The following is a 14,091-nucleotide window of genomic DNA, read 5'->3' as shown; positions in this document are numbered from 1 at the left end:
CAAGCAGGGAGGGGGCAGCAGAAAGGAAATTATAGACAAATTAGTCTGATGTCAATGGTTTGGAAGAGGTTGCAGTCGATTTTCAAGGATGAGGTTACAGAGGACTTGGAGGCACATGACAAGAAAGGCCAAAGCCAGCATGGTTTCCTTAAGGGAAAATCTAGCTTAGAAACCTATTGGAATTCTTTGAAAATGACAAGCAGGCTAGATAATGATGATGCAGAGGATTTGGTGTATTTGATTTTTCAAGATGGCCTTTGACAAGGTGCCACATATCAGGCAACTTAACAAAATAAGAGCCCATGGTATAACAGGGAACATACAAGCACAGGTAGAGCATTGATGATTGGCAGGAAATAGAGAGTCAATACAGGAATCATATTCTGGTTGCCTGCAGTTGCTAGTAGTGTTCCACAGGTGTTGGAGCTGCTTCTTTCAACGTTGTACATTAATATTTTGGATTATAGAATGAATGGCTTTGTGGCCAAGTTTGCCCATGATATGAAGGTAGGTGGAGGAGCAGATCATGTGGAGGAAATGAGGTTTAGATGGGCTTAAACAGATTATGAGAAAGGACAGAGAAATACAATGTTGGAAAGTGTATTTTCATGCACTTTGACAGAGGAAAAAAATTAATGGGCAGACTTTTTAAATGGGGAGAAAATTGAAAAAACCCAGATAGGAGTCATTGTGCAGGATAGCCTGAGAGGGTTAAGAAGTGGTTCTCAAGGATGATTCTGGGAATTGAAGGATTATCGTATAAGGAGTGATGGACAGTTCTTGGCCTGTACTTATTGGAATTTAGGGAAATGAGGTAGGGGGATCTCATTAAAACATTTCAAATATTGAAAGGAATAGACAAAATAAATGTAGGAAGGTTGTGTTCCATGGTGGGAAAATCTAGGACAAGAGGATACAACTTCAGCATTGAAGGTGGTTGCTTCGAACAGAGATGCAGAGGAATTTCTTCAGTCAGAGGGTGGAGGAATTTCTTCAGCTGGAGGATGGAGGAATTGGAATTTATTCCCACAGGTGATTGTGAACATCAGGTTATTAGGTGTTTTTAAGGCAGAGATTGATAGGTCCTTGATTAGCCAGGAGATGAAAGTTGGAGGGAAAAGGATGTGGAGTGGGGCTGAATGGAAAAAATGCATCAGTTCATGACTCATTGGGCTGAATTGCCCATTTCTGCTGCTATGTCTTATGGTCTATGGTCTTGTGTGTAAACTACATATAATTTGTGACTTGTTTATAAACAATAAATTCTGATGTAAAACCAGAAAAACACATTGGAAATGTACAGCACATTAGGGAGCATCTTTAGAAGAAGAAACAGAATTAATGTTACAGATCAGGGGTCTTCAACTCTCTCCTCTTTCAGTGATGTGACGTGACTTGATAAGTGGTTCCAGCATCATCTTGTTTTGTAACAGATTTCTAGCATCTGAGGTTACTTTTTATTTTTAGATAATTAGTGGAGCATTTATTGACTTTTCACATTAAATTGGTGATAATGGGGGACTTAATTTATCAATGTGCACACTTGAGGGAACAAAAGTAAGAGTTAAAGCAGAGGGGATTTCAAGTCATCACCTTTATTTGTCATTCATACCAGGTTCGCATGGTAAAGATGAGAAAGTGTTTCTCCAGGACCACGGAGGATATTTACATAAATATAAAGTGGAATAGAAGTTCAACACATTAAAAATTAAGGTGTATGTAATAAAAGCCTATAGTACACTATCCACATGTTCTAGCAATTCAGAAGCCTGATGGCTTGGGGGGGGGGGGGGGGCGCGATGTGCAGGGGAGGGAAACTGTTGTCCAATCTGGATGTAAATACCTGAGTGCTGTGGGTACCCTCTGCCAGATGGCAGAAGGGAAAACTGTTTACGTGACGGGTGTGTGGAGTCCTTCACAATGTTTATTGCCTTTCACCTGCATCCAGTATTGTAAATATCCTTCAAGGTAGGAAGAAAGCCCCCATTGATTTTTTTTTTCCACTGGCTTCACTATCCTCTGCAGGATCTTGTGATCCGAGGTGGTACAGCTTCCAGAGCAGGCGGTGATGTAGTTGCACAGGATGCTCTCAATATATCTTCTGTAGAATGTAGTAAGGAGGGAGGGTGGGAGATGAATGTTCCTCTGCTTTCTCAGGAAGTAGTGGCACTGCTGGGCTTTCTTGGCTCTGGACCCGGTGTTAAGAAACCAGGTGAGATTCTCTGCCAAGTGCACTCCAAGGAGCTTGATACTCTTGACGACCTCAATGGCGACAATGGTCAGCAGAGTGTGGTCCCTCCCCCCGGGCCCTCCTGAAGTTGACGACCATCTCTTTCATTTTATTAACATTCAGATACAGGTGGTTGGCTCTGCACCAGTCCATTAGGGCCTACACCTCATCTCTGTATACTGGCTCCTCATCCTTACTAATAAGGCCCCCCACGGTTTTGTTGCCAGCAAGCTTGATGATGTGGTTCAAGCTGTGTTTAGCTGCACAGTCATGGGTCAACGAAGTGAACAGCAGTGGACAAAGCATGTAGCCCTGGGTGTGGGAGGAAGAGGGCTGTGTTCAGTGTAATAGTCATGGAGGTGCTGTTAATGATCCAGACAGCTTGAGGACTCCCCGACAGAAAGTCAAGTATCCAATTGCAGAGGGAGATGTTTAGATCCATCAGGCTCAACTTCCTTATCAATTACTGAGGTACGATTATATTGAATGCTGAACTGAAGTCAATGAACAGCATTCAAAAATATGAGTCCTTATTTTCCAGGTGGGTGAGGGCTGATGGAGGGCAGTGGCATTGCCCATAGAAAGGTTGGGTCCGTATGCCAACTGCAGGGGAGGGGTGGGGTTCAGTAACGGGGGCAGCAGGAGCTTGATGTGGCCCATGACAAACCTCTTGAAGCACTTCACGATGATGGACGTGAGTGCAACAGGACAGTAGTTATTGAGGCATGACACAGATGACCTGCATGGGTTCAACAGTGGTGGCTTTGAAACAAGTTGGAACCATGGAACTTCTCAGGGATATGTTAAAGATGCCAGTGAAAACATTTGCTCGCTGAGTCACACATTCCCTGAGTACTCTGCCAGGAATGTTATCCACTCCAGCAGCTTTCTGTGGGTTGACCTTGCCTAACTCTCTCTTTAGATTGGCTCCTGCAAGGCACAGCACCTGGAGGACAGGCGGTCTTCATCACCACCATGTCTATCATGCAGTTCGCTTATCTTGTTTGATCAGTATATCCAGTGAAAAAAAAAGTGGCACTGCTGGGCTTGGGATTTGGAATCCGCCCAAGTGGAAAAAGTATTGTAAGACATGAGAAATAGGACAGAAGGCCATGTAACCCTTTAACCTTGCTCCAACATCCATCAATATCATGGGTGATCAAATTCAGCATCTTCCAATATTAGCTTCCTTCTGCCTAATTCCCTACGTGCCCTAAATCCTGCAAATATCTATTTGGAATAAACATAAAGCCTGGGCCTTTACAGGTAAGTGGGCCAGAGCTTTTCCCCAAACTTTTTTTTGGGTATGGCCCCCTGACTACTCTGAACAGAAGTTTGAGGCCCCATCCCTGTGAAGCAGTCAACTTTAGTTGGTTTCTTCCATTCTTCTTTCCTACCAACTGCAGGAAAAGTATAAAACAATGAGGTGAAAAGTAAACCAAGCTTTTACTCGAACAACAGTAGCTTATGATACCAGTAAAAGAGACAGAAAGGAAATTATTCTTATTTAACATGTAGGAAGTAAGAAAACCTGAACATGCATATTACAAAAAAATAGATTCTCAGAAGGCGATGGTTTGTACACCATGAAATTTAATAAAAAGAACTTCAAAACATAATTTTTATAAAATGTAAATCTTAGTGAGATCCTTGAGTTTGATGATCCTGTGTAAGTTTTTTGATGTGAGCATCCAAATTGGATAGTGGATATTGAAGCTCACCTCTTGTTGTGATATTTTGTCTGTTACTGGATTTGTCAAGGTAATTAGCTGAATCCACAGTCAGCTAATTATGTTGAGGGAAAGACTATGAAAAATATTTTGGCCTTTTCCCCATAGTTCTGTAAATTTATTCAGCACCCCAACCACCCCCCCCCCACCCCCACCCCCATTGTTTAAATTGAATGAACATCTGGTGTGCAATTACATCACTTTGAAGGTCAATTAACATCTCTTGAATTTCTGCATCAACATTGGTGAGTTGTTTCTCATATGGATCTAATAACCAATAGGATATAGTGAGGTTTAACAGGTCCTTAAATCTTTCCTGCAGATCTGTGTGTATTTGCTTTAGGTGTTTCACATAAATGGTAATGTCACCATCCTTCAGTTACTCTGCATTCATGTTCAGAATGGTAAAAATTCCTGACCTCTGATATTGCACCAATAGACCGATATTTTTAAGGAACAAACAATGGCCTCCTTACTATGAGCTTGTTATGTTTACCCTGTAAGGTCTTATTCAATAAATTGAGTTTGTCAAATATACCTGCCAGATAAAATATGTCCTCCTTTGTATCAACAAGTTTTCCTCTCTGCTTGTTATGAGAAAGAAAGGAAACCTTAGTTTGCAAACAAATGAAAAATCAACTTCCATTGGCCAGCCATCTCACCATACAATGCAGCAACAGTGTTGGGAAAAATTCATTATTTTCTGTGCACAGCTGCCAGAATAGATGGTCTTGAATGGTATGTAATTTCATAAATGATCATCTTTAAGAAAATTGAAAGCAACCATGTTTTTAATGACTAAGTGTTCCCAATGATTGATGCAATGAACAGTAAAGACTGAAGGTATAACCCTCTGCATCATCCAGCTTTTGAAGTAGTAAAATCATCTGCACAGGCAATGATGTTCTCGAATGGAATAGTGTTCTCATTGATGTAATTCTTTGAAAAGAGTCGGTCCCCTTAGGATCTATTTAATCCTTCTCGAAAATGACTTCTTTTCCATTAATCAGCTTGTTTTCATTCCAGAATCTGGCATAATCCATGAGAAGAACATTGTTCTCTTGCAGAGTGGATTTGTCTAATAGTTCAGAAAATGTCTTGGATTGTATTGAAATTACTAATTGTTTTTCAATGTTCCTTGCCATCTCATCAATTCTTCTAGAAACAGTGGAATTACTCCAAGGAATTGTCTGAATAGTTTATTTGGCATTTAAGTTTGCAACGTCAGATATTATTATGGACACTGAAGGAAAAATAAATGATTCAATGGTGTTATGAACACTTATAGCAATCCATTCTCGTATCTGGTATGATGCAAGAAGACACTTTTCTAATTTCTGTGACATTTCAGTAATTGTTTGAGCATTGGCCTTCTCTCCACATTATCTCAAAGGGTTTTGAAGTAACACAAGGTTATGTACAGTCTCCATATGTTATTTCAGCTTGCATGGCCTCGTGCTTTCATTTGAAAACACATGGACAGAGAACAGTTTTGCAGAGATGTAATGAAACCAGATGATAAGTACTCTTCTGAATACTGCTGATACTTTTTTACCATGGAACTTGTGGGAAAAATTCTTTCTAAAAGTAACAACAATTAACTATTACAAAATGAACGTACTTCTTGCAAGGTTTAGCTCAACAATTGGCTTACATTTTATGGAAAAATAATGAAGAATGCATAAGTAAAAGCAGACAGAAGGAGATGTATATTCATCATCTGTCATGAAATAAAAGAGGAAAACTACATGGAAGGCAATTCATAGTCAAAGCTGGTTCCATGTCAGTCAAATACAATCATGATGATGGAACAAATGCTCTGAGGCAAAAGAAATCTGCATTTATCTATTCTAGGTCATTTCAGTTTCAATCCCCCTTCTCTACAAATTGTTTCCCCCCCCTTAAATGTGCTGTGGCCCCCTTAAGGAGGAGGTGGGGGCAGGTGGCCCTGCCTTCCTTATAGCAAAGATCCAAAACCAATATTTCAGGCCTGGACCCTTCATCAAGATATGAGCAAAAAAGCAGCAAACACCTGAATAAAATGGTGGGGGGCGGGGGAAGAGAGGAGAACAGGCCTACAAGCAAGAGGTCATTATTTGATATGTTTGGGAGGGAAGAAGAGAAAAGAGCTGGGAAGTGATAGGGGAAGGGACTAGTTCTAGGTGGTGTTCCTTCAATTTACAGGTGGCCTCGACTCTGGCAGTGCCTGAGGCTATGAACAGACATGTTGGTGTGGGAGAGGGGTACAAAATTGAAACAGTTGGCCACTGGGAGATCACAATGGGAGCACTGGATGCAGTAGATGCCCACTGCAGATCACATGAACTGCTGGTTCACTTGGAAGAACCATTTAGGTCCCTGAATAATGGAGAGAGAGGAAGTGTGGACACAATTACATTAGAATCCCCATTATCCGGCACCTCAGGGGATGGGAGATGTCAGATATGCAAATTTCTTAGTCGACTGAGACTCACTCTTCCAATGCCTAACTAGTACACCAGCATTAAGAACACACCATTTAAAAGGCAAAAGACAGTGCAAGATGTAAAGTAATTTGAAAAAAAAATCAGTATTGTAGTCTTTAATTATGTAAAGTTCACTTTCATCAGGTAACTCCCATAACTTACAAAATTTAACTTTGCACCCTGTTGCTGGTACTGTAATAGTATTGCACTAGTGGTTACACTAACCATGCCACCATCATAGTTAACCCCTGCCAACTTTAAACATTTTTTTACATATCATAGATGTTGGTGTATAGGCCGGTCCCCAAAACTTAAAACTATTGCCTCAAAATCAGGATTGTCTTTTATGTCAGGTCTAAAATATGAACATTGATAGCGAAGTCTCAGCACCGCTGCTATCTTCTCCCTCCATATCATATTCCTCCCCTTCTTTGTGTTCACCTTTCTTACCTCCACTCAAGGGTCCTGGTCAGGCCTTCTGTACACCTTCCTTGTGCTGACAACCTAGCTCACCTTCATTCGAGGGTCTGGGTCTGGCCCTGGCCCTCGGCGCACTTTCCTCCTGGTGACAACCCGCCTCACCTCTACACAAGTGGCAAGAGTGAAATGAATGCACGTGCACTGAGGAGCATTGCTAGTTCAGCAGGGCAAACCTGTGCATGTTCAATGAAGTCTTGGCGGTCCCCTGCAGGGTCCATCCTCCCAATCTTATTTATTTGAATTTTTTTTTGCCAGTTGTTTGAGTTTCCAGTTGATTAAATTCCATATAATGGGGATTTTACTCTATAACATTTCCTCCAATCATAGGGTTAGGAAAAAAGGGAATGATTCGTAGGAAGGGATGAGGGAGTCATAGTGAGTAGTCCAGATGGAAGGGAGAGACAGGAAGATATCTGGTGGTGGGATCATGCTGTAGGCAGCGGAAATTGTAAAGGATAATACATTCGATGTAGAGGGTGGTGGATGAAGATTATGGGAATCCTATATTCGTTGAGCCTAGGTGTGGAGGGAGTTAGAACATATGTGCAGGAAATGGAGGAGATTCGGGTAAGAGCTAAATTGATGGTGGTCGAAGGGAAGCCACTTTTCTTTTGAAGTAGGATGTCTCTGATTATCTGGAATGGAAAACTTCATCCTTGGAGCAGATGCGATGAGGATGGAGAAATAGAGAGAAACGAACAGAATCTTTACAGGGGACAGGGTGTGAATAGGTGTAGACAATGCAACTGTAGGAGTTGGTGAATTTGTAGAGAATGTCTTTAGAGAATTTGCCTCCCAAGATGGAGACTGAGAGATCGAGAAAGGGAAGAGTTCTACCAGAGATTATTTCAGATTTATTATTGTAGTAGATATATGATATCACATACAGCCCTGAGATGCTTTTTTCTGCAAGTGAGGCAGAATTACCACTAGTTGGTAGTGCAAAAATACTGTACACAATGAATACATAAAAACAAATAAAGGAGGAGGAGTCACGTGATGGAGTAGTGGCCGGACGGTGAACTCCAGCCCTCTCCAGAAAAGTCGGGAAAAACAAGAGAAAATACAAAGGCACAGAAATACAAGTTAAAGAAAAGTGAGTATAAAGGTGGAAAGAAGATGGAGACAAAAGGAGAAAAATCAAAATCAACGGAAAAAAGAGAGGAAGAGAAGACAACGGAGGAAAAAGGTGAAGGCCTTACCTGTCCGAAGAGGCCCGCTGTGGAGAGAGGGCCCCACTACCTCAGGTCGGTAGAAAAAGAACTACAACAATGGCTCACAGAGCCGAGTAAAAGTGCGCAACCGCGCATGCGCGAGGAGTCGCGCATGCGCGATGCGCATGCAAAAAAACACACCGACGGGAGGGGGGACCAGCTGGGGAGTCGATCTCCACAGCCGGCAACGACAGCTGCAGAACACCTGCAGCAAGAAGAGACCACAGAAGACAATGGAAACAAGAAAGAAGAGGAGGAAAGGGCAGCAAAGAAACAACAGATGGTCAACCCAGAGGAAGAAGAAGAGGAAGAGTACAGTGAAATAGATAAAGGGAAAGGCAAGGTAAAGGATATACTTGCTCTTGTTAGAGGATACATGGAGTCATTTAAAGAATGGCAAACACAGGAATTCAATGATTTAAGAAGAAGAATAAACAACACAGAAGAGAAAATAAATAAAATGGATATGACCTTAACAGAAATGGGGAAAAAAATGGACAAGATGGAAGAACGGGCAATAGCAGCAGAAATGGAGGTAGAAGACTTAAAAAAGAAATTGGAGGAATCTAATAAAAAAACTAAAGAGACACAAGAATTACTAGCCCAAAAAATAGATATAATGGAAAATTATAACAGAAGAAATAACATAAAGATAGTGGGCCTTAAGGAAGATGAAGAAGGCAAGAATATGAGGGAGTTTATAAAAGAATGGATCCCTAAGGCCCTAGGATGTCCAGAACTACAGCAAGAAATGGAAATAGAAAGGGCACATAGAGCATTGGCCCCTAAACCACAACCACAACAAAAACCAAGATCTATTGTAGTAAAATTCCTAAGATATACTACAAGAGAAAAGGTACTGGAGAAGACAATGGAAAAAGTAAGAGAGGGCAACAAACCACTGGAGTATAAAGGGCAAAAAATCTTCATTTATCCAGATATAAGCTTTGAACTCCTAAAGAAGAGAAAAGAGTTCAATACAGCAAAAGCGATTTTATGGAAGAAAGGATATAAATTTACACTGAAGCATCCTGCGGTATTGAAAATATTTATTCCAGGACAACAAAACAGACTATTCTCGGATCCAGAAGAAGCACGAAAATTTGCAGAACAATTACAAAAATAGACTGAGGGATGAAGACGGGTAATGAGAGCAAAAATGATCACGATTGATATGTATGTGGGTAAAGACAAAAATAGACTGAGGGATGAAGAAGGGTAAGGAGGGTAAAAATGACCACGATTGATATGTATGCGGGTAAAGAGGTATAAGAGTGAATAGAGACAATGGGCATATGTGAAAGTATCTGTAATTAGAGGAAAACATAGAGAGTATAGACAAGAATTAATAAGAGAAGGTAATGGAATAGAGAGAATAAGGAGGGAATTAAAAGAGTGACCTTTGTGACATATAAAAAGCGAAATCTTTTCTGGGGGGGGCTGGGTGGGGGAAAAGAGCGGTCACTGCAAAATCAGTTGACGCTTGCGAGTGGATTCGCAAATCCAAATGGAGAGGGGAGATGTGGTTGTCCGACAAGGGATAAAGGGCAACTCAGGAGGGGAAGGGGAGATTGGGGATAAAGAAGATAGAAATAGGAGAATAAGGAAAATGTTGGATGTTGTAGGAATGTTGTCTGGTAAAGAGTTGAAAATAAGAAAACAGAAATGGAAAAGGAGGAAAGGTAATGATGGAAAAACGGAAAGAGAAGATAAACAAAATATAAAATGGCTACGCTGAACTATATGACTCTAAATATTAATGGAATACATAACCAAATTAAAAGGAAGAAACTACTAAATTTACTGAAAAAGGAAAAAATAGATATAGCATTTGTCCAAGAAACACACTTAACTGAATTGGAGCACAAGAAATTAAAGAGAGATTGGGTAGGACATGTAACAGCAGCATCGTATAATTCAAAAGCAAGAGGAGTGGCTATATTAATTAGCAAAAATGTGCCATTTAAAATAGAAGAGGAAATAATAGATCCAGCAGGGAGATATGTTATGATAAAATGTCAGATATATTCAGAGCTTTGGAATCTACTTAATATATATTCACCTAACGAAGAAGATCAAAAGTTTATGCAAGATATCTTTTTGAAGGTAGCTAATACGCAAGGGAACATACTAATAGGAGGGGATTTCAATCTGAATTTGGATCCAAATATGGATAAAACGGGGAAAAAAATTAACAGGAAGAACAAAGTAACCAAATTTATAATTAAATCAATGCAAGAAATGAAACTTGTGGACATATGGAGGAAACAAAACCCAAAAGAAAAGGAATACTCATACTACTCGACTAGACATAAAACATACTCAAGGATAGACCTATTCCTGTTATCAGCCCACATTCAAGGGAGAGTTAGGAAAACGGAATATAAAGCTAGACTATTATCGGACCACTCACCCCTGTTATTGGCAATAGAGCTAGAGGACATCCCTCCAAGAATGTATAGATGGAGATTAAACCCCATGCTACTTAAAAGACAGGATTTTAGAGAATTTATTGAAAAACAATTAAAAATGTACTTTGAAGTAAATACGGAATCAGTGGAAGATAAGTTTATACTATGGGACGCAATGAAAGCATTCATTAGAGGGCAAATAATAAGTTATGCAACCAAGATGAAGAAGGACTATAACCAGGAAACAGAGCAGTTGGAAAGGGAAATAATAAACATAGAAAAAAAATTAGCAATAAAGGAAGATACAACCAAAAGAAGAGAATTGGCGGATAAAAAAATAAAATATGAAACATTACAAACATATAAGGTGGAGAAGAATATAATGAAGACAAAACAGAAATATTATGAACTAGGTGAAAAAACACACAAAATCTTAGCATGGCAGCTTAAGACAGAGCAAACTAAGAAAATGGTATTGGCAACAAGGAAAAAAGACAAACAAATTACATATAATCCAAAAGAAATTAAGGAAAACTTCAGAGAATTCTATGAACAATTATACCGAACCGAAAACGAAGGGAAAGAAGGGAAAATAGATGAATTTTTGACTAAAATTGAACTACCAAAACTACAAATAGAGGAACAAAATAAATTAACAGAACCATTTGGAACAGTAGAAATACAAGAGATAATAAAAAATTTACCAAATAATAAGACACCAGGAGAGGATGGACTCCCAATAGAATTCTACAAAACATTTAAAGACCTAATAATACCGCCCCTCCTGGATGTAATCAACCAGATTGATGAGACACAAAACTTACCAGATTCATGTAAAACAGCAATAATTACAGTGATACTAAAACAAGGGAAAGATCCACTCTCACCAGCGTCATATAGACCAATATCTCTGCTAAACACAGATTATAAGATAATAGCTAAACTATTAGCGAACAGATTAGCAGAACAGGTACCGAAAATGGTAAATTTAGATCAAACTGGATTTATCAAAAAAAGACGCACAACAGACAATATTTGTAAATTTATTAACTTAATTCATGCAGTAGAAGGAAATAAAGCACCGGCAGTAGCAGTTGCTTTAGACGCAGAGAAGGCCTTCGACAGAGTAGAATGGAATTACTTGTTCAAAGTATTGCAAAAATTCAGTTTACCGGAGAAGTATATTAATTGGATTAAAGCATTATATAAGGGACCGTTAGCGAAAGTGACAGTAAATGGACATGTATCAAAGCAATTTAACTTAAGCAGGTCAACGCGGCAGGGATGCCCACTATCACCATTATTGTTTGCGCTAGCTATAGAACCACTAGCAGAATCGATAAGAAGAGATAATAATATAAAAGGAATAAAAATAAAAGACAGGGAATATAAAATCAGTCTGTTTGCGGATGATGTGATAGTGTACTTAACAGAACCAGAACTATCAATAAAAGAACTATATAAGAAATTGAAGGAATATGGAGAAGTGTCGGGATACAAGATAAACGTAAATAAAAGTGAAGCAATGCCTATGAATAACGCGGATTTCTCAAAATTTAAGGAGGAATCCCCATTCAGATGGCAAACGCAGGCAATAAGATACCTAGGTGTGCAAATAAACAAAAATCTAGGCCAATTATATAAACTCAATTACAATCCACTAATGAAAAAATTACAGGACGATTTAGAGCATTGGAAAGAGCTACCACTAACACTGATAGGAAGGATAAACTGTATTAAAATGAACATTTTTCCAAGGATACTATACTTATTTCAGGCATTGCCAATACAACTGACAGAAAAATTCTTAAAATAATAAGGAGATTTTTATGGAGAGGGGGGAAACCGAGGATAGCACTAGATAAATTAACAGAATGGTATAAACAAGGAGGCTTACAATTGCCAAACTTCAAAAATTATTATAGAGCCGCACAATTAAGGTACCTATCAGATTTTTATCAAACAAGGGAAAAACCAGACTGGACGAGACTAGAATTAGATAAAATAGGGGAAAAGATACCTGAACACATATTATATAAATGGGACGAAAAATTGGTACAACATAGAACTTCTCCAGTATTACACCATCTCCTCAATATATGGAAGAAGATTCATGTAGAAAGAAATAAAATAAATTACCAAATACCAAAACTAATATTGACGCAAAATAAGCTACTCCCTTTTACAATAGACAACCTTGCCTTTAGAAAATGGGGAAAAAAAGGGATTAAAAGAATAGAAAATTGTTTTTCAGGAAGTAGATTCTTATCCTTTGAACAAATGAGAGATAAGTACAATATAACTGGAGATACAGCGCTGGCATATTACCAACTGAGATCCTACTTGAAAGATAAATTAGGAAACAACTTGAGTTTACCAGAGGGAAGTAACCTTGAATATGTGATTACAGATACAATGTTAATCAAAAGATTTATAAAAAATATGTATATTAAACTGCAAGAAAAGGAGAATGAGGAAACAAATGGTAAAACTAAACAAAAATGGGAACAAGATTTAAATATAAAGATAAAAAAGGAAACATGGGAGAAGTTATGCTCTGGAACGATGAGAAATACAATAAATACGAGGCTGCGTATGATACAATATAATTGGTTACACAGACTAAACATTACACCGCAAAAGTTAAATAAATGGGACCCAACAGTATCTGATAGATGTTTTCGATGTAAAAAAGAAAGGGGAACAACAATTCATGCAATCTGGACATGTGAGAGAGTAGAAAAATTTTGGGATGATCTCAATCAGATATTAAATAAAATAACAGAAAACAATATACCAAAGAATCCAGAGATCTTTCTCCTAAGTAACATAAAAAATAAAGAATTTGGAATTGACTTGGAAGATGCACAAAAAAGATTTGTCAAGATAGCCCTAGCCGTAGCAAAAAAATGTATTATGTCAACCTGGAAATTGGAAGATAATTTGAAAATACAACAATGGTATATAGAAATGAATAAATGTATTCCATTAGAAAAAATAACATATAGTTTAAGAAATAATATTGAAATATTCGAACAAGTATGGGAGCCTTACATTAAATACAATAGCGAAAACCTACCGGGAACAAACATTACCTAAGTTGATGGAAGGAGAAGAAAAGAAAAGAATGGACTCAGTAGAATTTCTGGTGTATTTCTGTTGAATGACAACATTGTCTAACTGAATTAATGCAACCTAGATTGTATACCTAAAATGGATGAGAGGGGGGGGGGGTGGGGGGGTGGCTTGGGAGGAGGGAGGGGGGAGGGAGAAAAAGTCACTGTAAATGTGTGGAAAAGAAAAAGTGTATATCATGGCTATTGTGATTTATGGTGTGAAAAATAAAAAATTTAAAAATAAAAAAAAATAAAAAAAAATTCAGAGCAAAGATGGGTACATTTCTGATGACTCAAGGAGTTGAAGCATATGAGAACAATATCTTCAGCTGGAAGATCAACCGCGGTGTGACGAATAGAGCTTGCTTGAAGGGCCAGATGGAACATTCATTCCCCCCCCCCCCCTCCTCCATGAGAAATGGTTGTACTGGAAGTCATGATCCCT

The 14,091-nt window shown here is 38.7% G+C and overlaps 1 protein-coding gene across 5 annotated transcripts in view; it reads left to right on the top strand.

Moving 5' to 3' along the window:
- kcnt2a (potassium channel, subfamily T, member 2a) overlaps window positions 1–14,091 on the top strand; it is a 1,068,826-nt gene that overhangs the window by 726,291 nt on the left and 328,444 nt on the right. The gene's annotated exons all lie outside the window — the stretch shown is intronic.

The sequence above is a fragment of the Narcine bancroftii genome, chromosome 5 (assembly GCF_036971445.1).
Source record: "Narcine bancroftii isolate sNarBan1 chromosome 5, sNarBan1.hap1, whole genome shotgun sequence".
Classification (NCBI taxonomy): Eukaryota; Metazoa; Chordata; class Chondrichthyes; order Torpediniformes; family Narcinidae; genus Narcine; species Narcine bancroftii.
The sequence above is the reverse complement of the archived record's forward strand: the minus strand, read 5'-3'. Positions and strand labels throughout refer to the sequence as shown.